Here is a 24,363-nt window from a genome sequence, read left to right as displayed (position 1 = left end):
AGCAATTAAATACCTAGAATGGTCAACTTGCAGCCACGTTTCGGTAAAAGCCATCACATTGGGATCAAAGGAGACTCTGTTCACGTGCAGATTACTAAGTTTGCCCAATAAACTGCGAACGTTCTGGTAGTGTAGGGAAAACGAATTATTTAGTTTTCTGAAGCGCTGGTTGAAGGAATCTGAGGCCCGTCGACCCAAGGATTGAGCTGGTTTACGTATTTGTAAACAATATCATGTTCAGGCCATATAGAAACATCTAGAGCCTAATCAAGATGTTCCTCAGGAAGTCCAATTTTAAACGAAGATATTTCACGTCTCTGCTTAAACTTGAACTTCAAGACGGTAAGTATGGATCGAAAAACATTCAGTTGGCTGCTCAGGTAGTTTTGACGTCATCTTCAGAAGCATCAAGATTAAGACGGGAGACAAAAATTAATTTTTTTTGGTACAACGCCCGATAAGGGCATGGGTTCCCTTTGACGACTCCATATAAGGTTGACAGTAATGCTCTCGTGTTCGTATTATAGGCGTCAAAATTATGCCAGAGCCAACTGCAGCAGCACGCGACGTAGATGCCTGGTCAAAGCTGACGGGATGTAGATCAGAAGGTGCGACGGGATCGGGCGGTCCAAAAGAGGCAGCGGCAGGTGTAAGTCCAGGAGAGGCGTCTGTCGCGCAGCCGTCAGCAACAACAGTAGTGGCATTACTGGTAGCCAAGCAGTAGGATCCCAGTGCTGGAACATAACCGGAGCTGACATAAGTAGAAGCGGTAGATGAATGTGCACCGGATTGCAGTCCGGAATCGGCAGTAATGGCTACGCGTTCCGAGGTAGCTACAGCATTGTGGCAAGCAGCTGCCAGGATTCGGCCTTTAAAGTTGGATTTAGCCTTTTCAAACCGATTAAATAAATCCTTAAGTCCAGCCAGTAAGGAGTGGTACTCCAGATCAGATTGCCCTAGGAAAGCCATAATATTGACTTTAATATGATGGCAATCCAGGCCAGAATTCGATTTAGTACGGTCTGCAACAACAACACAAGTGTAGAAGTTTGCGGTAAACTCAAGAATAGAGTAGAGCGACAAAGCAAACACACAAAACGTTTTCTGATTATATTGAAATAATTCAAATTTCGTATAAAGTCACTGTCTTTTTGCGATCAAAACTTGTCTTTATGATAATGATCACCGAAAAATTGTCAAGATGTCCTGATTCGGCATTTATCGATGTAGTTTACACGGGTAAAGTTTGATCAGATGGAGGAGCGATAAAGTACACGTCCGACTACGGCGACGTTCTCTCTCCAATTAGGATTATTGGTTTTTTTTCAAGTAATTTACAGGTAATAGTCAAAACTAACGGATTAATATTTGTGGGCGGATAAGAGCCCGAAGGCGTGGTTTCTTATCCGCTCAAATATGATTTAAATGCAATAATACTTAAATAAAAAAAATTAAAGCTGAAAATAACAACGAGTTTCAAAGTTGGTCTGATATTTTGTATGGTAGCTATAGGATATATTCGGGCGATATGTCCAATGTTTTATTGATATAGTTAAAATATTTTTATAGAATTTTGGGGAAAATGTCGTAACGATACACCAACTAGAATTTTGTTTGGTCTCGGCTCTCGTACAAGAGAACCCAATGTGCAGTCGTCTCCAGCCGCCGGCACATTTCGGCCTAGCGCGGCATCCGTGGCTTCGGATCCGGGGCAGGGTCCGACGGCCTCCTCCACGCACTTGATCAGGTGCCACCAATCAGGGGAATTCCCCGTCGTCGGATCTGTGAAGAGACACTGGATTAGTTCTGGGTTTTTCACCTATCGTTTGTACGCAGTTAGACGGGTCATGATGGACTAAGACGGGTTAATTAGTAGTTAGTTCCCCGGAGGGTAAGTTAGTGCGGAACTGGGAGCATGGAGTTCTTCACCCGTAGGGGAGTGAGGACGTTGGGAAGGCGCACCTCCCATCAAGTGGCCCTCACTGACTCCGCGTTGGCTCCTTTCTCAGTGGCCTGCTTTGTAAATTCCTGGTAGCTTATCCTACGGTATCCCCGGGATCCTCGTTGTCGTCAGGCTTCAGTGATGCTAGTTCCTGGGATCCTCTGGGATAGGTCGCCTCTTTCAGGTCGGCCAGCGCTGCGGTCCTGAGTTGTCTTCCATGTACTTGCTGAAGTCGTACTATTGTGGGCGCGATAAACTTGACGACTTTGTATGGCCCTTCATACTTGGGCGCGACCCTCGCGGCAAAATTGTCCCTGCTCGGGCGCCATCTGTAAAGTAGTTTCTTAGGCTGGGGTGCGGCTCAGTCTGGCCAGGATCCCCTTTACAGAAAATTTATAAAGGATGGGACATGAATGGGAGATAACTGGTAGGCGGGCGCTAGGTGCAAGTTGTCCGCCTCATTTAATCGACCAATAAGACTGAAGAAAAATGTTTATTGATATACAAGTGGTAATACAGACCCCGCGGGTCACTCTTCGGATACGTCTATTGGGTAACTAAAAAGGGGCTAAATATTTATTTTGAATGGGGGGGGGGGGGGGGTGCGCTCTTATATAGCACTAATTCGATATTTGTGGGCTGTGGCCTGGATTACATTCTAGCTGGCACGTCTGACTTCCCTCAGCATTCACCGATGGGGTCACCCGTGCCCCTTTTGACCAAACTGTCGGAGTCCCACACTACCGCCAGCAAGCGCTGGTGGGGCAGGGCGAGCCTTATTCTGAGGTCAGATTAGAATGAGGTTATTTTCCGGTCGGCTTGTCCGACCCCAGGCAAGAGATAAATAGACAAAAAATAGAGAAATAAACAACTCAGAGGTTTTTTATTTAAGTTTTTTTTTCCATATTCTTTGTTAAGTCTCTATAATATTCGCACGTTTTCTTTTACATAAATCTTTGTTTAGTCTCTCTGCTATAATATTCACAAGTTTTCTTTTACATATTTACATAATTTTCAGATCTAGAACCGGAACACAGAATACTAAAGGGGCGTCTCTAACCCACCCAAATCCCTGTAACACCGCATCGAGATCGGGAAAACCGTTCCAAACAGGTGGCTGATGGCCGGCTTGTGGTTTTTGTGGCCACTCGGTGCGGGTCTTGTGTCTCACTCACCCATCTCACTCCTACACACACGCGCGCGTTGGGTGTGTGCGATTTGTCTGCGCAGATCTCCTCGCCGCTGGTCCTGAGCCGGGAGATCTACAGTATGTCCTCGTCCTGCTGCTCCTGTCTCTTGCCGGGCCAGTGTCAAACGACCACTGTTCCTGCTCTTGTGGTGGTGGGCTGTTGTTAGGTTTAAAAGAATGGCAGCCCTTTTCTTACCGACAAGATCACCCTGTGGATTAATCGTGACGTGTCAGGATTGATGTTGACTTTCGTATATATTTCCTATCTCTACTTTTTTTCTATACTCTTAAGCTCGTGCATAATGCGAACCAATTAAAAATGTATTAATTCAAACAATAAAGGACATATTATTTGGTGTCAGAAGTGAGTCAATATATGGAAACCTGGATATCAACAGCCTAATTGCTTCCATAAGTGCTGCAATAACCCAAGCAGCCACAAATGCTGGCCAGGCGAGCAGCAATATAACCATTTTAGGCGGGCGAGGACACATCGGTTCGAGAATACTTCATACGATTCGAATGGGCATTACAACTGAGCAAAATCCCGAGTCCATATGGGTCCAGAGCTTAATTCCGCGCTGCGAATGTTGATAAGTCCACCAAATCCGGAAGATCTTCAGTTCAACGAAATTAAATAGGTGCTAATTAAACACTTCGATGGAAAGCGAAACACGTTCGCTGAGAGCTTTAAATTCAGGCAGATTCGTCAGGAAGCAGCAGAGTCAATTGCAACATATGCGCTGCGTCTGCGTCAAGCAGCAACATATTGTGATTTCGGATCTTTTCTAGATAGAATGCTAACGGAGCAAATGCTGTTTGGAATGGAGTCTCGCAGTATATGTGACGAGATTATTTCTAAACAACCGAGAACTTTTACAGATGCTTACGAAATTGCTTATTCCAGAGAACTTACGCACCGATCCACGGGGATAGTAAATGCTTCAGAATCTGTATTCCACGAGACAACAATCAAGCCAGAACCACGTACAAATTGGGGTATTTACCAGTAAGAAAGAAACAAGGAATTACATCAGGATACACGCAGATGAATTCTTGCTACGGCTGCGGGGGCCAACATCTTCGAAAAAATTGCAAATTCAAAAATGAAGATTTGTTTTTCGTGTGGCAAAATGGGACACATAAGAACGATGTGCAAATCTACTACAAACCAAATCACTGACTCCGAAGCAGACGAAAATGAGCAGGTGCAAGTATTGCGCCAATGTAATAAACTGAGCACATCAGGGAAACACGGTAAGAAAATGATTCAAATGCAGATCAATGGGAAGGAAATAGTAATGGAACTAGATACAGGGGCTCCATGTAGCATCATAAATCATATCGATTTTTACCTACAAGAAGAATTTACATACAACACACCCAACAAATACGAACCGTAGATTTGCGAGCTACACAGGTCACATCGTCAACTGTATAGGTCGTGCAGTGGTAAGAGTGAAATATAAGAACACCACCCAGAAACTAAATCTGTATGTAGTGGAAGGAAACTTTGACACATTATGTGGACGAGAATGGATTTCACAGTTCGTGCGAGAAATGCATATTTGCGCCCGATCAGACACCGCAGTTGTCGTCCCAGGGAACCTCAAATGCAAGTGGAGCGTTGGTCAACGCAATAGAAATACGAGTGACAGACTTCAGCACAGCTGAGATATTGTGCCTTCAACAATTACTTCAACAATTCACAGATGTTTTCAGTACAACAGTGGGCATGTTTAAGGGACCACCTACAAAAGTTCACCTCAAAGCGGATGCCAAGCCGATATTCGCACGACCAAGAGAGGTACCCGAGAGCAGAAGATATCTTTAATAAAATGAGAGGAGCCACAGTATTCGCTCACTTAGATGTACGCATGGTCTAATTCGCCCAACACGTGCAGTATATGGCGCTGCAAATATACTTGCAATTTGGCAGCGTACAATGGAATCGGTGATTCAAGGCATTCCGAACATATTACATTTTTTTGACGATATCTTGATCAACGCTAAAAATGTGGAAGAGCTTCTAAAAACCTTAGACAAAACAATACGTACACTGAAGACCCTGGGATTCAAGCTGAATAAGAACAAGTTTGTATTTGCCGCACGATCGATCGAGTTCATAGGTCATAAGATCAATGATCAGGGCATTCAAAAAATGGAACAAACACATTGAAGCTGTTCAAGAAGAACACTAATTGTCATAAATTTAAGATTTTACGAGCTCTGTCAATGTCAATATGTAAATCTATCTAGAGCCGTAAATAATGATCTGTAACTTTAAACCTACAAGGGTGCAGTGCCGAACAATTGTAATCTTAAGTACATGCCACTTGAGCCTGCTCATAAATATAGTTCTCACACTGTACAAAGGGTCGCCTTGCGGGAGGCCGTTGATAAGGCTCCCGCTCAGGCAAACAGATGTGGTCTCTGCGTAGACAGAGTATATTATACGAATTTCATGTTAGTTACGTAAGCGAAGACTTAGAAAAATAAAATCAGTTTTTATGCAGAACTCAAACGTGAAGGTTGTTTTCCTTATTACAGGATTCCCTTTCATTTTGGTCATTCGAGTCTTTGATTCCTTGCGGAATAATTGGCCAGACTACTCTGCAGTTTTCCCCCACCAGTGGTAAGAGACTCAGAAATATTTTGCACCTTAAAGATTCTGTCAAGTGCTAGACACTTGCAGCTAAAGGTTGCAAAACAGATTCACAGAACAAAAAAAAAAAAAAAAAAGTATAAAGATATATAAAGAGTCTTTTTTGTTTTTTAAAGCGCCTTAAAGATTTTGTTTTTTTTTTTAAACAGCTAAAGGTTGCTTCATATTGTGCGTTTCCGAGGCCATAACATCGAAAAAATAAAAACATAAAAAGTGTGTGTTTTTTTTTTATAAACTAAAATAACAATTTTTTGTTTATTAGACGTGTTTGAGGCCATCATCAGAAATAAAAAAAACATAATTTGTGAAAAGTGCCAACAAATTAACACTTGTGAAAATCAAAAAAAGAATCGACTCAAATGAAATAAAAAATTTCTAAAAAAAATCCAATAAGTTGGATTAATATAGAAAAAGTGCCTACAAATGCTAGCCAAAGAGCTAAGCTAAATAAACAAAACAACAACAAAAATTACATCTCAAAAACAAAATTGAAAAAAACAACAAAAACGAAATCAACTCTAAAAAGAAGAAAAGAAGACCAGCAACCCCAGCAAGACGACTTCAGCAGCAAGCATCACCAGTATCACCGACTTCAAGGAACAAGCAACCCAACATATCTACATCAAGCATCAAGCATCGCTCACACCATCGACTTCTACATCGGCGTCCAGTAAAAGATCAAGATAAGTTAGAAATAAAAATTATTCCTAAATTTACTTAATTTAATTTAATTAATTTTAAAAAATATTACGAAAATGTTGTCCGAAAAGACCATTGAGTTCTTGCAGAAGCAGTCCGATCTAACTAAACAAATTAGAGTTTTAGAGGCAAAAGTGCACTTATCGCTACCAGAGTTTCAAAAATCTTTGGATCTACAAAAATTTTTTATTGCTAATCATAGTGCGTTAGTAAAGATAGGTCTAGTTGACCATGAGTACTTTACATTAAAACACTATGATTCGATGATGATGGTACTAGAAAAACTGAAGATACAGTTTGAAAGGAACTCTGGCAAAGCAGCAGGAAGCAGCGATCAAAGAGTTGCAGAAGTAGGCGAAGTTAAACACATGGCGAGGGCTGCTATGTTGAAGGAAGATTTTAATGCAAATTCTGGGCTTTTAAGGAATTATTTAGATGATACCTTAAATAATTTAAATAGCTATCTCGTTTCCCTGGAAGTAAGAAAAAATAAAATTCAATTTTGGAAGGCTAAAAGTTTGGTTAGCGAATTAAAATTCGATGTCAATAACATTATAGATGCTATAGACAAAATACTTAGCAAAGAAACAAATCTTGTTAGGGAATCTATAACGGTAAAGGAAGAGGAATTACCGAAGCTACCAAAAATAAAGATACCCACTTTCTTTGGTGATTCCAAAGAATGGGATCTATTTAACGAGCTGTTCATGGAACTCATTCGTACAAGAGAGAACCTAACCACTGCCGTTAAATTTAGTTATCTCAAATCAGCGTTAAAAGGAGAAGCCAAGACTGTGGTTTCCCATTTACTGCTAGGCACTGGGGATAATTATGAAGCCGCTTGGGAGTTGCTAACCAAGCGGTATGAAAACAGAAGAAAAATTTCTTCTGAACATATCAATAGGCTAATGGATTTACCCAATTTGAATTTGGAATCCAATAAGCAAATCAAAACATTTATTGACACAATTAATGAGTCAATTTATATAATCAAACTAAAGGCACAATTATCCGAAGATGTGGATGCAGTGTTTGCTCACATAATAATTCGGAAATTTAACACGGATTCTTTAAATTTATATGAGAGCCATGTAAAAAAGACAAAGGAAATTCAGGCACTTTCTGATGTCATGGAGTTCTTAGAGCAAAGACTCAACTCCATTTCCTCTTTTCCACAGGAAAATAAACCTATGAGAAAAGAGTTTCAAAGCAAAAGCAGCAAAGAAAATTGAGCTTATTGTATTTTACCAACCCATAATATAACGCAGTGTTATACATTTAAGGGTATGGAACCAGCAGAAAGAAATGACTGGGTAAAAAAAATACACATTTTTTTGAAGTGTCTAAGGCATTCAAGCAATAAAAAGTGCACAAATGAAATTCTGTGCTTGAAATGCAAAAAACCGCACCACACGCCCCTTCTCTTCAATAATAATAAAGAAAAAGTGAATACGTGTAGGACGACGGAACAAGCCTTATTGGCCACAGCATTGATTCAAGCAAAATCAGCTAGTGGAGGCTATGAAAAACTCAGAGCACTGATTGACAGTGGATCTCAGAGTACAATATTATCAGAGGAAGCTTCACAAATTCGAAAGTTACCAAAAATAAAGAAGTATACTGAGATTTGTGGAGTTTCCTCGATAAAAAAATACGTATCAAAGCATAAAATAAAGCTAAACATTAAACCTTTAAAAGAAGAGAAAAATGAGTTAGTAGTGGAGGCAATTGTCCTTCCGAAATTAATGAAAGCGTTGCCAATGCGCTCATTAAATATTGATAAATCGAGGTGGCAAAACTACCAGTTAGCTGATCCCGAATTTAACAAGCCAGGTCGAGTGGACCTAATTATTGGAGCCGATCTATATGCTAAAATTCTTTAGAAAGGAGTTATAAAAATAGACGGTCTTCTTGGTCAAAACACAGACTTTGGTTGGATAGTGTCTGGATGCACCAAATCAAAAGGAAGTAACACGGTAGTTGCGACCACGATAGAGTGCAAGGATTTGGAAAGATTCTGGGAATTGGAAGAAGAAAGTAAGGAGGATGTAGAGTTCGAAATATGTGAAGAAAATTTCACAAAAACAACACACATAGACTCTTCAGGACGATATGTTGTGAAGATGCCCTTTAAGGAAGAGCAAACCTTTGGGGAATCTAAAGGCCAAGCCATGGCAAGATTTTTGAACTAAGAGAAAAAATTAACAAAAAATCTAAACCTAAAAGAACAATATTGCAAGTTTATGACAGAATACTTGTCTTTAGGGCATATGGTTGAGGCAAACTCAGAAGGTAAATATTATTTACCACATCAAGCCGTAATTAGAGATGCGAGCCTAACCACAAAATTAAGGGTTGTTTTTGATGCGTCGGCCAAAACAACCAAAAATAAATGTCTTAATGATTTTATGTGGATAGGACCTAGAGTTCAAAAAGATATTTTCGACATCATTTTAAAATGGCGCAGGTGGCAGTATGTAGTTTCAGCGGACATTGAAAAAAATGTACCGTCAAATTAATATAGCAGAAAGCGATCAAGATTTTTTGCATGTCTTGTGGAGGGATTCTCCAAAAAATAAAATAAAAGATTTCAAACTAACTACAGTTACCTATGGTACTGCTTCGGCTCCGTATTTAGCTAAAAGAGTACTAGCAGATATAGGAGATAAATGTAAAGATCCACAAATTAGTGGAATTATAAAAAATGATTTCTACATGGATGATTTAATGACAGGTTCAGACAGCATTAAAGAATCCAAAGAAATCGTTAAACAGGTCTCATTGGAGCTAGAAAAAGTAGGGACGAATTTGAGGAAATGGATCTCAAATCATCAAGAGATTATTGAAAATGTCGAAAATGCTGGAGAAAACAAAACGTTAAGCATTGAAGAGAATGAGTCCGTAAAGGCTTTAGGGCTTCAATGGGAACCTTTTAAAGGTGAATTTAAGTTTTGCGTTAAATTTACTATCAGTAAAAAAATTAATAAAAGACTAGTATTGTCGAACCTAGCAAAAATATACGATCCATTAGGATGGCTATCACCAGTTACTATTGTTGGTAAATTATTCATGCAAAGACTTTGGTTAGAGGAAATAAACTGGGATCAAGAACTAGCTGTGAATGATTTAAACGAGTGGAAGTTGTATGAAGAAAATGTAAAATTTTTGGAAGATATTAGGATTTTGAGATGGTTAAAGACAAAGGTAAATTTTCCAGTTCAGCTCCACGGTTTTGCAGATGCTTCTGAAAAAGCGTATGCGGCTGTTGTATATGCAAAGGTTAAAGAATCGGTTACGTTAATAGCTAGTAAAAGTAAAGTAAATCCTAAGAAAAACCGAAAGACTATTCCTCAGTTAGAGCTTTGCGCTGCCCATCTTTTAAGCAAATTAATGCAGAGAACAAAGGAATCAATTTCTAACATAGAGGAAAGTTTTGCATGGAGCGATTCCACCATTACAAAGATAAATTTATTAGACGTAGAACTGATGATATTAAAAAACTAATGGATACAGAATGGAGTCACTTGAAGTCGGAAGATAACCCGGCGGATATTGCCTCCAGAGGTATCTGTGCCACCAAATTAAAAGATTGCTCAATTTGGTGGAATGGGCCAAAATGGCTTTCGATGTCTAAAGACCATTGGCCAAAGTTTCAATTGGAACAAAAAGAAGAAGTTGTTTATTGATTGGCTTAGGTGCCTGGCATACAGTACATAAACTGTCTCTCTAAAGTCGTCGCAACTAGAACTTGAACCAGTTGGACTAAGGATTGCATATGAGGATCTGAAGTCTAGAGCGACAGCCTCTGTTGAATGCAAAATGAGTAAAACTTGATTGTAGGAGTCAAAATTGTTACTGATTTTATTGTATAAACTTAACGGTATTTATAGGTAAAAAGTGCATAGCTTAACAGAATAGGTATAAAGCAAAGTGTCGGTTATTATGCATTATGCGAGCCCGGATAGTTACAATTCAGCAGAATAAGCTTGTGCCAATAAGTGGGTCATTGATAATGTTGCTGACGGCTTGACCCGATATATGATACTTCAGAGCGCTGACTTATAACTATTGCTGCGACTGAACATTCTCCCGGCCGTTGAACAAGTGTTCAACCATCGCTAATGCTGAACGCAGAACTTCGTGGGGTAGGTTCAGGTGATGGCTGCTCGTCGTTCTCTTGGTTGGTGCAGGTTGGCTGTCGTGGCTTCCAGTTGACGAATCGCCTTCTGAGACTATATGCAATGATCAATATTATTGATATTGCTAACGCAGCATACGTGGCTACTTGATGATGCGGCACAGTGGTAAATTGATTTGACCATGCTGTATCCTTTAGCTTAGCCAGCCTTTGTTGTAGGCGATCCAGTTCGTCTGATTCAGATGGTTGGGTTGCAGTCTCTCGAGCTGACTCTGATGTATCTTCCATATCGGGCGTTGTTATATTGCCAAAACGAATGTACGCTAAATGTGATTCGGTGATCATTGTGCTGAATGTGCTAATGCTGATGTTCACGTTTCGTGCGGTGCAGCCTGAGGACAGAGATAATAAACCCGATCCATTAAGGTGATATTCCGGGCTGATTGGCGAACTGAGTTACACTTGTTGACTGTCCCACTGCGAGCGGAAGAATAAGTAGCATTGCTAGTAACGTTGGTAGAACTGGAATTTTTACTTTCTTCCTTTTTGGGATCTCTTCTGAAACTATTGCTCCTTCGATGGAAATGTTAGACCGCTTTGTCGATACTTCTCCTTTAAGAAGCGGGGCAAGCCGTGTGATTGGTCGCTGAAATACGCCAGACGCAGTTTTTACGTCTACTACCCGTACGTAATTATCTTTGCCAGGATATGTCTTTACTATTTTTCCCATTGGCCAACTCATCACCGGCAGGTTATCTTCTTTTATTAATACAAGTAGCCCTTCTTTGACGTTCTGCGACATGGTCTTCCATTTGTTGCGCATTTGAAGCTCTTGAAGGTATTCCATTGACCACTGCTTCCAAAATGCGTGCTTAAGTCTGGACACTAATTCCCATCTTTTTACCAATGTTTTGTTGGTTGGGGAGAGATTTACATCGGGTGGGGCCTTTAGAGGCTCACCAATCAGAAAATGGCCTGGGGTTAATGCAGACGCATCCGTAGGATCAGTCGACATGGGTGTAATAGGTCGAGAATTAAGAATTGCTTCGACTTCCACTATTACAGTGTTAAGCTCCTCAAACGTCAATGATGCGGTGGCTGTGACTGATACTAGTAACCGTTTCGCAGATTTTACTGCAGACTCCCACAGCCCGCCGAACGATGGAGCTCGGGGCGGTATGAACTTAAAATCCACCTGTCTCTGATTGCAATGGTGGATGATCGGGGCTCGTGCCTTATCCGTGAATATCGCTTCTTTTAAGGCCTTTAGTTTATTGTTGGCGCCGACGAAGTTGGTTGCATTATCGCAATGGATGGTCTGACACCTTCCACGTCGACTCAAGAACCGTCGAAGAGCACCTATGTACTGCCTTCGTAGCGAAACAGCAGAAAACTGCAATATACGCCTTGTCTGGTCTCTTTCCACGGATTTTATGGTGAATCCAAATTGGCCCGCAGTAATCAACATCAGAATTAAAGAATGGTCGAGCTTGTGTTACTCGGTCGACTGGCAGATCGCCCATGATTTGTTGCATTAGTTTGGGCCGTGCCTTTGTACACTTGACACAACAATGTATAATGCTTCTCGCCATTGTTTTATCATTGATAATCCAATATTGCTGTCTGGCAATGGCTCTTAACGCCTGCGCACCGCAATGCATGTTCTCTTCATGCATTTCTCGCAACAGCATTCTTACTATTGGATCATTGTAAGGAAGCAAGATTTGATGCTTTGCGTTATACGGGAGTTTAGATTCTTCTAATCTCCCTCCGACTCTGATGAGGCTATCCTTGCCGATCATGGGGAATAGAGAGACGAGAGCGCTCTTTTTGTCCACGGCCTTGTGCGCAACAAGTTGCTTGTACTCACATGCGAAGTCAATTTTCTGAATGGTGCGCAGTATGATAGTACGAGCGTGAGTTAGTTCACCAATGCATAGGGTGGTTGTACTTGATCTGTTTCTTTTGTAGCAGAAACGCATCATATATGCCACAATTCTTTGTAGCTTTCGAAAACTATTGCTATGCTTGCAATTATAGAGTTCTTCCCCTGTCTGACCCTGACATGCTGGAAGACTCACTTGTTTTGTTCGCCGTTCAAGATCACTTAGACCGATTATGGGCCTCTTGATCCATTTGTCACTTGAACCGTGTAGAAAAAGTGGTCCATACAGCCAGAGGGTATGTTCTGATAATTTGCTGGCTGCAACTCCTCTTGATAGCACATCTGCTGGATTGTTTGCCGAGGACACGTGTCGCCATTGAGATGGATCTGAGACAGCTTGGATTTTTGCTATCCGATTCGAGACGAACGTGTGGTATGCGGCCGACGATGCGTTTATCCAGGACAAAACTACAGTTGAGTCAGTCCAGAAGTATCCAGAAGCCCTTTCGATCACTAATCGCAAATCCTTTCTTACTATGTGTGTTAGTTCCGCGCCCAACAGCGCAGCACACAGTTCAAGGCGGGGCAAAGTTTCTTTCGCGGATGGAGCCACTCGTGACTTGGAGCAAAGAAGTCGTACCGAAATTTGATTGTTTTTGTAAGTAGCTCTTATATACACTGCTGCTCTGGACGCACGCTCTGATGCATCCACAAATGTGTGTACTTCTTGATAGACTGGAACCTTTCCATTATAGATGTGCCTAGGAATTTTAGTTCTTCCAATCATTTTGAAGTTCTTGAGGGAGCTCATCGTCCCAACTCAGGTTCAGCGCCCAAAGCGTTTGCATAAATATTTTTGCCTTTACTACCACGGGGGCAAAAAGTCCAAGTGGGTTAAAAATTTGTGCTGACTCGGAACTTACCACGCGTTTGGTGATGATTGACGCCTCGCCTTTCTGGGATCGCCCACACAGTTGATCCCATTGTGGCATCCATACCAAACCCAACGTCTTGACACTGTAGTGTTTCAATGTTTCGTCTAGCTTGACGGCTTTGATGGTGTCTGCTTCGGGAACGTCTGTTAGAATTTGCCCATTATTGGAGCACCATTTTCGGAGCTTGAAACCGGATGGTAACAGTATTTTATTTAACTCCTTTTGAATTTAGACTGCTTCCGCAACGCTGTTTGCTCCAGTGAGACAGTCATCTACGTAGAAATCGTGCTTTAGAACAGACGATCCAAGCGGGAATTGATCCTTTGACTTCTCGGACAAGTAATCTAAGCATTTTGTTGCTAAGAATGGGGCTGACGTTGTACCGTATGTTACGGTTTTGAGCCGATAATATTTAAGATCATCTGATGGATTCATTCTCCAGACGATTAGTTGATGATATTGATCGTCAGGGTGTATCCACACCTGCCGATACATTTTCTCTATGTCCGCTGTAAACACGTATTTATGAGTGCGGAAGAGTAATAGAATTGCAAATAGCTCGCTTTGCACCGTGGGTCCAGCATAGAGTATGTCGTTCAAAGACTTGTTGCTGGTGGTTTTGCATGAAGCGTCGAATACTACCCTCAACTTGGTTGTACTGCTTTCCGGCTTTAGCACACAGTGGTGCGGAATGAAGTAGTGATTAGCGGGTATATCTGTTTGATGCACTTGTTTCATGTATCCGAGTGCTTCGTATTCATCCATAAAGTCCACGTAGCCTTTCCAGACTTCAGGTGACGTTCTTCTTTCTAGAGCCAGAAATCTATTCGTGGCTACTTTCTGTGATGCCCCCAGGGCTGAAGACTGTTCAGAAAATGGGAGTTTCACAACAAATTTGCCATCCTTTGCCACTCCCAAGTTTCCTACGAAGTGCATTTCGCAATGAGCCTCTATTGGTGATCGATGCCTTTCCTCGGTTTCAAGATTTTCTAGAGTCCAGAATCGTTCCAATAGTGTGTCAACTTCTTCGTCTGTAGCTGCGGCGGCACAAACCGCCGCTGAATCGTGATCCGAGGAGATCCATCCGGCAATGATCCATCCAAGTTTTGTATTCTGAAGAACTGGTCCTCCTGTCTTTAGTATAGACTGGTTTGGCAGCAGCAATGAATAGTAGTGCTCTGCTCCGATAAGCATGTCAATCTTTCCTGGCTTATCGAAATTTGGATCGTCTAGAGCTATGTTGCTTGGGATTTGTAGGCTTGCCGAATTTAACTGATGCGCCGGTTGATCAGCTATTATGTGTGGTAGGACAAAGGCTTCAACTTCTTGTGTGAAGGCGTTATGCATTGATTTTATTTGAACGTTTGCTCTTGCTCTACTGGTTTTTGGATTGCCTCCAATGCCCTCGATCCGTAGAGAAGTTCCATGAAGTTTCAGTGATAGTACTGAAGCCATTCGTTCGAAAATCAGATTTATTTGTGATCCTGAATCTAGCAGCGCTCTGAAGGTAGCAACTTGACCATTGCTAGCCTTCACTGATACTTTGACTGTGGCCAGCAAGTTATAATTCTTGTTGCTTGCTGCACCTACAGTAGGTGAATGTTGATTGGATGATGCACCTGATGTGGTTTCCAGATGCAACAAAGTATGATGTTTCTTGTCGCACTTAAAACACGGGCGACCACGGCAATCCTTTGCCTTATGGTCATTGCTGAAGCAGTTGACACACAGCCTTTGTTTTTGTACCCAATTAACTCGTTCGGGTATTGTTTTGCTGCGGAAGTCATCGCATTTATAGAGCCAGTGATTCCTTTTGCAAAATTGACAGCATGGTCCTTTTCCAGTACTGGCTGATGACCATGTTGGACCCTTCTGTTCCTTTCTTGATTGTTGTCCCTTTTTTCCTGTTCCAAGAACTCGGATGCGCTGGTCCAGAAAGCTGAGCAGTGTGTCGAGACCCTGTAACTCTCGGGACCCATCTAACGACTGCTCGCATAGGGCTCTGCTTGCAAGATCCAATTTTTGCTTGATGATGGCAATCAATATTGTATCCCAACTTGATACATCGATGCCCAGTCCCTTTAATGATGCTAGAGACTCGATAGTTGTAATGTACAACTCTTTTAATGACCTTGGATCGTCACTAACTGTGTTTTGATGCAGGAAACGATTGAGAATCGTGTCTGCCACATGTCGGGGATTGTTGTAGGAATCGACTAATATACCCCAGGCGCTGAGGTAATTTTCTTCCTTAAGATCTATATGTCTTATCAATCTTTCAGCCTCTTCAGTTACGGTGGTTTTTAGGTACCACATTTTCCGTACCGTCGGCATGTTATTATCATGGACCATGCATTTGAATAAATCAAAAAACTGAGTCCATTTGAGTAGATCCCAATCGAATTTGGGGATGCTGACTCTGGGCAAATGCATATCTTCATTGCTAGAGGAGTTTGATTTTGCTCCTAAGATATCTTGAATTTCCTTTTCAAGTTTCAGGAAGGATTTCATGTCATATCCTCCTTTGCTTGGATCATCGTATTCTTCATGTACCGAGAAAAAGGGATCTTTTGCGTTTGCGCCCATAGTGATTTTATCAAATCACTTGTTACGCTCATTCCCGTACCTGAATACTCTTTCAGAGCGCGCCTAATAGAATCTGATATTGCCTTTTGTCGACGACATGCTGATATTAGTTTCTGGGACCCTATCGTGGGATGCTGAATGCTTGCAGGGTTACCAGTTGGGTCTGGAATTACCTCGGCTTGGCTTGTTGATTGTTCCATGCCGTCCCGTATGATAGCTCGATATTTGTCGTATGACTCACGACAGTCGTTATAGAACTTCATGTATAACGTAGTTCTATACTTTTGAGGAATCTTGAGATCATTCGTTGTGAATCGATTTCAAGCGTCATCGAGAATGGTTAGTCTATTTTCATAATAGTTCGGACTTGATTTCCTCTCCGATGAATCTTTCTTGAAGTTGATGATAAATTTTGAGATTTCTTGACTGATCTCCTCTTGCACGTCTAGTGCCCCTTTAACTGCTTGCTCATCCATGTCACTCATATTTATTACCTTGTGTTAAAACTTCTGACCCGTTGGGAGTGTTTTATTTGCTTGTATAGCTGGATACGCTCCTATTCGCAACCGAAATGGTCTAAGAAGCTTTTAACACCTATGAATGATTTGGGTGAATTTGATGACAGTAACTGTGGTGCTGAGTTCTCGTATTCTCAGAATGTTTCATTCTGGTTTCAAAGTGTCGCCTGTTGACAACTTCGAGAATGTGTCCGGGATTGGATGATTTAAATCCGTTTACCGGGATCACAAAAAACGATTTTATCAAATCGTTGACGGAGCTGGTCGCCTTGTTGACCAGTCTTCCAACTTCCTGAGTCGATTTTGCTCAGGTGTCCTTAATCTGTCGCCTTGTTGACGACTTGGGCAAAAGGACTTGTATGGAAGATATCTCCAACGTTGTGTTCTATGGTGTGATCTCTTGGTGAGATCACGTCGAGGTCACCAAAATTTTTATTGATTGGCTTAGGTGCCTGGCATACAGTACATAAACTGTCTGCCTAAAGTCGTCGCAACTAGAACTTGAACCAGTTGGACTAAGGATTGCATATGAGGATCTGAAGACTAGAGCGACAGCCTCTGTTGAATGCAATTTATTGGGATGAAAGTTAAAAAGGCTTCTTATCCAACTTTTCTCACAGTTGATGAATTGAAAAGCGCTAGAATACTAATTATTAAAAAACAACAGCAGCTTCAATTTATGTCAGAAATAGTTTGCTTGAGAGACGGTAAAGAAATCGAATCCAAGAGTAAGATATTAGGGTTGCACCCATTCTTAGACAAAAATGGAGTTCTTAGAGTGGGTGGAAGGCTGCAAAATAGCAATATGCGATTTGATGTCAAACACCCAATACTATTAGATAAATGCCACCTATCTGATTTAATAATTAAAAAGGCTCACGCAGAGACCTTACATGGTGGAATTAACCTAATGAGAAACCAAATACAAAGGGTATATTGGATATTTAGGCTAAGAGACTCCCTCAAGAAAATATTACGAGAATGTGTTACTTGTGCAAGATATCGACAATGTACAGGTAAACAATTAATAGGTAATTTACCCAATTACAGAGTAAATGCGTCATATCCCTTCCTTAATACAGGAATTGACTATGCGGGACCATATCACCTGAAATGCTCAAAAAATCGCGGGCAAAAGACATTTAAAGGTTATATTTCAGTGTTTGTGTGTATGGCTACTAAAGCCATTCACTTAGAAGCTGTTAGTGACTTAACGTCCAATGCATTTTTAGCAGCATTAAAAAGATTTATATCTAGAAGAGGAATATGTACTAATATTTATTCAAATAATGGTACTAATTTCGTAGGTGCTGCTCGGAAGTTGGATGAAGAGTTTCTAGAGGCCATTAAATATAATACTGGAGTAGCCTCAGAAATTAAAAACGACAAAATTCATTGGCATTTTATCCTGCCGCACAGTGTAAGATTTTGCCAATCTAGCGGGACTTTTAGCAAAAGTTGAACTATTTTTGACGTCGATGGGCTTTTACCAGCACTTTTAGAAATGTTCAACTATTACGAAAACAGGCACAAAACAAAACAAATAATTTTTTTTTGGGAGATAACGGTTTTTAAAGCTGGACTTTGCTCTGGGAAGCGAGCAACAGTTGACAAAGTTTAGTCTTATCAATTGCATCGCGTGATCAGTGAGAGCAGCCAAAAGTTATTTTTCCCAGAAACTTTAGACAATTCTTAATCCACTTGTAAAAACAAACAAATTTTTTTTTAAACCAAAAAATTTTTTTTTCATTTTTTGAAAAAAGTGCCAAAAAGTAAGTGTATTTTTTCATATTTCTGTTTTTTGGTGGAAAAAAACTTATATTATTCTATCGTATTCTATCCAACCAGAACTTACATCATTCGCATGCATTCATTCTGATTCAGAATCTAAAATAAAATCTTGCCCATATTTTGCCCAAAGACCTTCTATTTAGAAACGAGTGAAATAAGCCTTGCTGCATTTTTCGAGGTTTGGTCGAAAAACATAAAAACCACTCCGCGAGACGCTCTTGTAAAGCACGCAGTGATGGTGTTTGGCAATGACATTGATAACTCCAAATTGAAATTACACTGTCTTTTGAGTTTCAAAACCGATTTGAGAAAACTAGGAGAGAAAAGCCAGGTTTTTTGCTCATAATGCAAGTGGCCTTCAGGTCACATTAAATGGCGAGGACTGTCGCATTGATGTCATTGCTTCCACCTCAAGTACAAAACACAAAAAAGGAAAAGCCAAGAATTGTTGCCTACGGTAGATGAGGATCATTTGCTATCAGCTGCAGAACAGGCTTTGCGGGCAGAAGGAAAACGGGATTCAGCTAAATTAATTAATGAATTACCAAATGCTCCCCGGTCCACGGGGACTATAATTAAGAAAGCTAAATTATCTTCTAATAGCACTGCAAAACACCTTTCAGCAGATCAAGCACTTGCCCTTCTGATAGAAATAGAAGTACAATACCACAAAAATTGTCTGTCCAAAATGATATCCATGTTATGATCTCGTTAAGGAGCCAAAAATGTTATGCTATCCTACTGGTATAAAAGTAAGAGAATCCTATGCTGAAATAAGTTTACAATCCCTTATTGATCATACCGTAAAACGGCTAATAAGTGCTCAAGAAGACATTTTTGAGTCACTGTCTCCACTAGACGATGTACACATGAAGTTTGAATTGTTACCAATTAATAAAAAAAAATATTAAAAATATAAACCAAAGTTTTTTTGTTTTTTTTATCAATTATCTTTAATATAAAACCTTATTTGCAGCTGCTCAGCTTATAACATTATAACAACAGCTAAAAACATGAGCATATAACCAAAATTCAACATTTTTCAAAAAAAAATAAAAAAAAAGTGGTCTCCAAAAATTAAAAACAAAATTTTTTAAGTTGGCGAAAATTATAACAAAAAATAAGAATATAGTTAAAAATGTCAAACATTTTTTTTTATATTTTATTTTGGGGTTTTTATCTTAAAAAAAACAGTTTATTTTTCAATTTTTAACGCCCCCAAAAGTGCCACGCCCATTTTTTTATGTCCAACATAATCGTTGGGCTTACTAGAATATTCACTCAAAATTTGAAGCCGATATCTTTAAAAATACGACTCCTACTGATTTAAGTCCCCCTAGATTGGCAAAATTTTACACTGTGCGCCGGCAGGACCTCACTTCGGAAGTATTTGGGAAGCAGGGGTTATATCCGTTAAATATCATTTAAAACGGGTAATTGGGGATAATGTTTTGACTTACGAAGAAATGGCAACTCTTTTATGTCAAATAGAAGCGGTGCTGAATTCGAGACCCTTATATACTACGGGGGACGATATTGAAGATAATGAAGTTCTAACACCAGGCCACTTTTTAATAGGTAGACCACCATTAGATGTGGTTGAGTCAACCCAAGCCAATGATAAAATTGGTAGCCTTGATAGGTGGAAACTAATTAAAAAAATAAAAAGAGATTTTTGGATGAAGTGGAAGGACGAATATCTTAACACACTGTAGCAAAGATATAAATGGAAAAAGGGAGTTCCATATATAGAAAAAGGGCAGGTAGTGCTCTTAAAAGATGAAAATTGTCACCCAGCCAGATGCCCAATGGGAAAAGTAGAGGAGGTTCACAAGGGTAAAGATGATAAAGTTCGAGTTGTAAAAGTTAAGACCGAAGAAGCCTCATTTACAAGACCAATAACAAAAATTGTTCCATTAATTGGTGTAAAACAAGCCGAGGATGTTCTGGAAAAGGCAGTTGAAAACAAAAGAAGAGTATCACCAAGATCTCCTAAATTAGGTACCGTAATGGTTATGCTGTTGCTTACATTGTTCTGTCAAGTCTCGCAAGCAGCAACAATAAAAGGCGAGAATAAATCATTTACTATTCAAAATATAAATAAGACGGCTGCCATATATTTAGATCCACTAGGAGATGTAGAAATTATAAGTGCATCATGGAATCTAGTTATTTACTATAATATGGATGCCTATTTTCACATGATTAGAAAAAGTAATGTGCTGATACAGAAGATGAGAATTGTTTGCGGTAAGCTTTATAGCTTCGAGGATCAATGTAATATAGTATTGTATAATATGCAAAATCAGTTAATAGAACTAAAAGAAAATAATAATCTATTTATGATGCAAGAGAGATCAAGAAGCAAATGTGCTCCCTTCGAATTCATGGGATCATTATATTACATTTTATATGGGATAATGGATGAAGATGATAGGAAGCAACTAAAAGAAAATATGAGAAATCTGTTAGACAATCAGCACAATTTAAATGAATTAGTTCAGAAGCAGACCTCAGTGGTAGATTCCACTACAAATTTGTTAAAGAAAACAACTGAAGATATTAACGATAACTTTAGGAATATGCATACAAGAATTGAAAATATGACAGAAGTTCTTAAGGAGATCTCGCGCCATTGAATCGGCCTACCTTTGAAAATAAAAAAAAAATTTCTTGTTATTAGAAAATTTGCTTTTGAATACAGAAAACCTTTCTTGATGGAAAAAATTCAAGAAAGAATTTTTCTTAAAAATAGAAAAATGAAAATCTCATATGTCTGTTTTGCCGTCGCAGCCAAAACATTTTTGTACGTATTTTAGGACAAAATCACCTTTGAATATATGAATGAAATGACCCTAGAATATAGGAAAGTAGCTATTGACTTCCTTCGGCTGCCGAATGTTAACGACAAGAAAAACGAAGTGGGACGAAGGGCCTACTCGGCTACCGACTTCTCTGATCCCCCGAGCGTCAGTTGTGAAAAAAATTCGTGAGTGATGGACGTGATTTTCAAGCGGATAAGAGGTGAAGCCTTTTTCCGAATATTCAAAGGTATGTAAATATGTATATAATTTTTTGTATAGCGGGCGTACAATTGTATGTATGTAATTAAAGGATACATTTCAAATCTCTTTACCAAGCGTATACCAATTTAGGTGAATTGTTTTTTAGCTAAGAGCTACGTACATACATACATTTGTACATAAATTTGTGGGTGTACAGTTCTATAATAATTTTATCTTATTACTCGCATTTTATTTATTTTTCAGAGTGAAAATACCTGCAGTTGCATCAGCCAAATAATTTGTTTGTCGAAGCTGTAATTTTGTTTTAAAACCTTCTAAGGTAAGAAAAATATGTTGTATTTGTTTGACATACTTATGTATGCATGTAAATATCTATGCATGTACGCGGCTCACCCGATCTGAAACCCGATTTTCAACCCTTTCATATTCTGCTTCTCTCTCTCGCTCGCTTGACCTACGCGTCGCGACGTTTCTCTCTTCTCCTTCTTAAATCTGACACGATCTGCCCTGCTTACATTCGGTCTCCCTTCGCGCAAAGGACTGTATGTAAATATATATGTATGTATGTACGTGTCTCTCCCGTGCCTCTCGCTCTCTGAAATTCGATTTTCAACCCTTCATTTTCTACCTGTCTTGCTCCTCTCTCTCGGTTGTCTGTCCAACGTGTTTGTATTTTGGCTATTATTAACATTACATTATTTCAAAAAAGTTGTTTATCTAAAAACAAATCATTGATATCCCAATAACTCTTTTTTTATAGATGAGGAAAGGCGAAGAAAATGGATCACCTTCGGTCATATGAAGTTCAACAGACCTTGGGTAATAATAATGATTTCTTGAGTCAAAAATGTGTTATTTAAAAATGTTTAAATGTTAAGTGTTAAATGTTTTAAATGTAAATAAATATAATATGCAAAAGAAAAAACCAAGTTACATTTTATTTTTAGGGTTTCAGTGTTAATATAAAACTTCCTTTCAAGAAATATTATTTCTTAAATCAAGAAATAAAATTTCTTGAAAAGAAATTTGAACAAGAAAGAATTTTTCTTGTTTAAAAGGTGCCTTTCTAAAAATCCCTTTCTTGTTTTAAGAAATTTAATTTCTTGAAACAAGAAACAAACCACCTTTGAAACAAGAATCGCCTTTCTGGTTTTAAGAAATATTTTTTCTTGTTTTTATGGTGGCTTTCTAAAAAACCCTTTCTTGTTTTATGAAATTTAATTTCTTAAAACAAGAAATATTTTTTCTTGTTTTAATGGTGCCTTTCAAAAAAACCATTTCTTGAAACAAAGGTGAGGTCGCCTTTGGCAAAAATTCAAGAAAGAATTTTCTAGATTTTAAGGAAATTCTTCGATTTTTTTTTATGAGTGTACGTTTATAAAGAGTCGATTAATTTCTTTATGATAACTAAACAACTTAACTCATTGATTGAAGAAGGTGAAATCATGGTAGATTAAACACAAACATCCTTAAGCCAAATCAATTACAAAATGAGATATCTAAAATTCAAAGTAGTCTTTCCGAAACATTAGTTCTTCCAGGGAAAAGGACAGGCTGAGCTTAAGGAAATCTATACGCTATTGACAGCTAGGGGATTATTTATCGAAAATGAATTAATTATAAATGCTAAAATTCCTCTGTTTAGTAGACATCCATCTAAACTGTTTAGAATTATTCCTTTACCAATACAAAATGAAGACAGAATGATTATGGTTCATTTTACTTCGGAATATTTAATATATAATTTTGAAATAGATTCTTATCATATGATGTCAGAATCAACTTTAAGTCAGTGTCAAAGATGGCAGCAAAATAAGAGAATTTGCCAGGGAAGTTGGCCTTGGAATTCTGCGAATGACAATTCTTGTGAAGTACAACCACTAAAGCCAAATAGAGTTTCAAACCGTATATACAAAACAGTAATAGATTCTTCATCTTATTGGAAAGAGCTAAAAAAGAAAAGTAGTTGGCTGTTTAAGGTTCCCGTCAATTCCAAGATAAGAGTACAGTGTACGAATGCAGAAATTCAGTTACTTGATTAAGAAATTAAATATTTAAAAGAGAATCATATTAAATTAAAAGATGTGCATTTTCATCACATTTCCGGACATGCTTCTTTAGGCTCGGATTAATAATAATAATAATCATGGTAATATATGCCATAAGAAAATATGCTACAAGGCAACGATTGCAAGCTATTACTTTCGCCGGACCGTTGCAAGGTGTCTTATAATAAGTTAAAAGCAAATAAATAAATATATCGAATCAAGAAAAATACAGTCCACTAATCTTATGTTTGCATTGTTAACTAAAAGAATTTACAAATTAATATCCTGTACACCTCACCTTGCCGGCCCTTGGCAGAATGTTCAAGAAGAACACTAATTTTCATAAATTTAAGATTTTACGAGCTCTGTCAATGTCAATATGTAAATCTATCTAGAGCCGTAAATAATGATCTGTAACTTTAAACCTACAAGGGTGCAGTGCCGAACAATTGTAATCTTAAGTACAGGCCACTTGAGCCTGCTCATAAATATAGTTCTCACACTGTACAAAGGGTCGCCTTGCGGGAGGCCGTTGATAAGGCTCCCGCTCAGGCAAACAGATGTGGTCTCTGCGTAGACAGAGCATATTATACGAATTTCATGTTAGTTACGTAAGCGAAGACTTAGAAAAATAAAATCAGTTTTTATACAGAACTCAAACGTGAAGGTTGTTTTCCTTATTACAGGATTTCCTTTCAGAAGCCGTCTTTCATGCACCAATGCCGAAATCAATTGAGGACGTACAACTATTTCTCGGAAAAGCAGCGTACTTCATTCCAAACTTGGCCAGTTTAGAAAGACCGCTTAGGAATATCCTTAAGGAAGGAAGGAAGTTCCATTGGACCGCAAATCACAATTCGGAGTACAATAGTATTAAGGATTTGCTAGAATCACCACAAGTCTTAATGCCATATGACCCCTCGCTCCCACTGCTACTAGCA

At 39.1% G+C, this 24,363-nt stretch overlaps 1 long non-coding RNA gene across 1 annotated transcript; it reads left to right on the top strand.

Moving 5' to 3' along the window:
* Positions 1 to 21,328: 21,328 nt before the first annotated feature.
* LOC138912698 (uncharacterized) lies at positions 21,329 to 22,184 on the top strand. Its single transcript, XR_011418255.1, has 3 exons — positions 21,329 to 21,399; positions 21,618 to 21,693; positions 22,135 to 22,184. It is a non-coding gene; the product is annotated as an uncharacterized lncRNA (long non-coding RNA).
* The last annotated feature ends 2,179 nt before the right edge of the window (positions 22,185 to 24,363 follow it).

The sequence above is a fragment of the Drosophila takahashii genome, chromosome 2R, assembly GCF_030179915.1.
Source record: "Drosophila takahashii strain IR98-3 E-12201 chromosome 2R, DtakHiC1v2, whole genome shotgun sequence".
Taxonomy (NCBI): Eukaryota; Metazoa; Arthropoda; class Insecta; order Diptera; family Drosophilidae; genus Drosophila; species Drosophila takahashii.
Note: the sequence above shows the minus strand (reverse complement) of the source record. Positions and strands in the feature narration are given on the sequence as shown.